Raw genomic sequence first — 4,510 nt, forward strand, 5'->3', positions numbered from 1 at the left:
CAGATATTCACTCATCTGAGGTCAGCTTTGTTACTTTGGCTGCTCTCTTGCAGCTAAGCCCACCTGACGTCCGAACAGTATGGACTTCCTGCTGGGTTTCACTCTGTCGATTGCTGGCGTAACCCTCTTTCAAAGGAGAGTGAACGGGGGGGAGAGGGAGGGAGAGCATTGAAGCAGCTTTGCAGGCCATCTGGACACTTGTGTGGCATTACCAGATAAAACGCAAGCTGATAATGAGTCGTCAACAGTAGTTTGTGTGTGTGTCCTCCCACTCCAAAGTCTCTTTTTAACCAGATCTTCATTACGAGTGAGTGATTCAGCGTTTGGCAGGCTGGTTTGTGTGTGAAATAGGGTTTTGTGTGTGTGTGGCAAGCTGCCTAGAGTAGGATTATTCTGCCTCAGAAATACCACATGGCAATTGTTCATTCTCTTCCTCCTTCTCCTCCTCCACCTCACTACTATTGTATCCTATCCCCTCCTTCAACTGAGACTTAAACCTGGAAGGTTAAAAGTATTACCCTTTCCAAAAGTCACATTTTGTTACTTTTTATTTGTACAATAAAGTTGACCACACAGTACTTAGCCCACGGATTGTTCCGATTTCATCTTTGAAGGTTTGCAGTGAATACTAATTTCCACTCAGAAATAGCTACATGTTTGTAGCCATTCATGCCGTCTCATCTCCAGTTCAACCACTCCATCCATATCTTCCACTCCATTTTCACACTCCCTCTCTTCCAAAGCTTCCACCATCCCCATCTGCCTCACTACAGGCCCTTTTCTCACAGCCAACCCAGTAGAGTGGTGCTGACGTCAGTGGCTCTCTCACACACACACACTGACGGTAAAAAGCTTGCAGGATTGGCTTGCACCGTTTGGTGAGATGTTCTATTGTGACCCAGTGAGGAGGGTTGTGGACCTTGCAGTCTTGGCAGGCTTTGATGTGATACAACACAAGTCCTGCCTCGGTCTACTACGCCACCACTCAACCTCTGCACATTCAGAGACACACACTGGTGTTAAATACTCATATACTGTATGTTAATCTTGATTCTTAATATTAATATATATCTGCAGATGCCTTAGCTGCATATAACCCACATACCAGGTGCACAAGCTGCACACACTCTGAAAATACACACAGTTGCATAAACAAATACTGTATGCAAGCACATGCTGTAATCACATACATTCAAATCCCACTTCCCCACCCACTCCTAAGGTGTATTGGGAAGTGTCCTGCTGGACCTCCAGACAGCTTTGGCCCTGGGCTCTAGCTCCAGATGGGTAGATTGGAACCAAAAATTGGTCCTGGCATTTCGAACACACCACCCCATTTTATTCCTTGGGGCCCACATTATTAGCCAGAAAATTATAATTTTGTGTGAAAAAAACAAAGTTAAATAGGCCCACTAGGCTAAAAATGGACCAGTCTGCCCCTGGCTCCAGATCCACCTCTGTTTCATTTTATTTGTGATACAGCCTGAAATCAAACCAGGGTCTGTAGTGACACCTCTAGCACTGAGATGCAATGCATTTGACCACCGCGCCACTCCGGAGCTCTAAGCACCTGGCCCAGCACAGTTGAACCATGCTGCCTGACCTTCTACAGTATATCAGGGTTCCTCAACCGAATTTGGCTCCCGCGTGGTTTTATTTGGCCCCCGAAGTTTTCAGAACAATGTTTTTTATCTCCAAGTAATTTTAATTTGGGAAATCTGTTCTATTCCCACGAATAATAAAGATACGTGATGGTACACAAATGTAAGCAAGATTTGAAATGATTGTTTTATTCAAATATCTGTTTGGGCTTCATACAGTCAATTTGAGTGACCCAGGATTCAACTCCCAGAGCTCCACCAGTACTGGGGCTAGAGATGCAGTAAGCCAGGGTCATGGATCAGGAGCTGGGTGGGCCAGGGCAACGAGGACGGCCACACAGAGTATAGAGACACAAAAGAGATTGCATGGGAGATTGACCTCATTGAAAATAAATTCACTTGTTTTTGGATTCACCTCCTGCATTGAAATGGAATTGACACCAACCCTGGTACATAGCTACAGTAATACAAAATGGTAATCTGTGTCAATGCATGTAGAATTATTACCTGTAATGTGCTCTGCTCTAAAATGGAAATTGTGAGGACAATTATTTTGATGACAGCACTGTACAGTGCATTTGGAAAGTATTCAGACACTAAGTTGTTAGAAATGTTTGCAAATGTATTAAAAATAAAAAACTTAAATACAGTGTGCAATTGTGCAAGTTCTCCCACTTAAAAAGATGAGAGAGGCCTGTAATTTTCATCATAGGTACACTTCAACTATGACAGACAAAATGAGAAAAAAAATCCAGAAAATCACATTGTAGGATTTTTAATTAATTTATTAGCAAATTATGGTGGAAAATAAGTATTTGGTCACCTACAAACAAGCAAGATTTCTGGCTCTCACAGACCTGTAACTTCTTCTTTAAGAGGCTCCTCTGTCCTCCACGTGTTACCTGTATTAATGGCACCTGTTTGAACGTGTTATCAGTATAAAAGACACCTGTCCACAAGCTCAAACAGTCACACTCCAAACTCCACTATGGCCAAGACCAAAGAGCTGTCAAAGGACACCAGAAACAAAATTGTTGACCTACACCAGGCTGGGACGACTGAATCTGCAATAGGTAAGCAGCTTGGTTTGAAGAAATCAACTGTGGGAGCAATTATTAGGAAATGGAAGACATACAAGACCACTGATAATCTCACTCAATCTGGGGCTCCACGCAAGATCTCACCCCGTGGGGTCAAAATGATCACAAGAACGGTGAGCAAAAATCCCAGAACCACATGGGTGGACCTAGTCAATGACCTGCAGAGAGCTGGGACCAAAGTAACAAAGCCTAACATCAGTAACACACTACGCCGCCAGGGACTCAAATCCTGCATTGCCAGACGTGTCCCCCTGCTTAAGCCAGTACATGTCCAGGCCCGTTTGAAGTTTGCTAGAGAGCATTTGGATGATCCAGAAGAAGATTGGGAGAATGTCATATGGTCAGATGAAACCAAAATATAACTTTTTGGTAAAAGCTCAACTCGTCGTGTTTGGAGGACAAAGAATGCTGAGTTGCATCCAAATAACACCATACCTACTGTGAAGCATGGGGGTGGAAACATCATGCTTTGGTGCTGTTTTTCTGCAAAGGGACCAGGACGACTGATCTGTGTAAAGGAAAGAATGAATGGGGCCATGTATCGTGAGATTTTGAGTGAAAACCTCCTTCCATCAGCAAGGGCATTGAAGATGAAAAGTGGCTGGGTCTTTCAGCATGACAATGATCCCAAACACACCGCCCGGGCAACGAAGGAGTGGCTTCGTAAGAAGCATTTCAAGTTCCTGGAGTGGCCTAGCCAGCAGTCTCCAGATCTCAACCCCATAGAAAATCTTTGGAGGGAGTTGAAAGTCCATGTTGCCCAGCAACAGCCCCAAAACATCACTGCTCTAGAGGAGATCTGCATGGAGGAATGGGCCAATATACCAGCAACAGCGTGTGAAAACCTTGTGAAGACTTACAGAAAATGTTTAACCTCTGTCATTGCCAACAAAGGGTATATAACAAAGTATTGAGAAACTTTTGTTATTGACCAAATACTTATTTTCCACCATAATTTGCTAATAAATTCATAAAAAATCTTACAATGTGATATTCTGGATTTTTTTCTCTTTTTGTCTGTCATAGTTGAAGTGTACCTATGATGGAAATTACAGGCCTCTCATCCTTTTAAGTGGGAGAACTTGCACAATTGGTGGCTGACTAAATACTTTTTTTGCCCCACTGTATAGGATTTACATAAGTATTCAGACCCTTTATTCAGTACTTAGTTGAAGCACCTTTGGCAACGATTACAACCTCAAGTCTTCTTAGGTATGATGCTACAAGCGTGGTACACCTGTATTTGGGGAGTTTCTCCCATTCATCTGCAGATCCTCTCAAGCTCTGTCAGGTTGGAGGGGAGTGTCCCTGCACAGCTATTTTCAGGTCTCTCCAGAGTCTTGGCTGTGTGCTTAGAGTCATTGTCTCTTTTGGAAGGTGAACCTTTGCCCCAAGTTTGAGGTCCTGAGCAGGTTTTCATCAAGGGTCTCTCTGTATATTTCTCCGTTCATCTTTCCCTCGTTCCTGACTAGTCTCCCCACAGCATGACGCTGCCACCACCATGCTCCACCATAGGGATACAAATGGACCAGTCCATAAAGGCCTTATTGGTGTGGTGTTGCAGAGATGGTTGTCCTTATGGAAGGTACTCCCATCTACACAGAGGAGCACTGTCAGCGACCGTAGGATTATTTTTGCTTTGACATTATGGTGTATTGTGTGTAGATGAGGGAACATTTTGAATGCATTTTAGAAAACGGCTGTAAACAATGTGGAAAATGGGAAGGAGTCTAAATAATTTCCAAATGCACTCTATATTGTATATTGACGCAAATGTAGAAATGTAAAAATAAAAATCACTTCTAAGAA

The sequence above is a fragment of the Oncorhynchus kisutch genome, unplaced genomic scaffold (assembly GCF_002021735.2).
Source record: "Oncorhynchus kisutch isolate 150728-3 unplaced genomic scaffold, Okis_V2 scaffold68, whole genome shotgun sequence".
NCBI classification, from domain to species: Eukaryota; Metazoa; Chordata; class Actinopteri; order Salmoniformes; family Salmonidae; genus Oncorhynchus; species Oncorhynchus kisutch.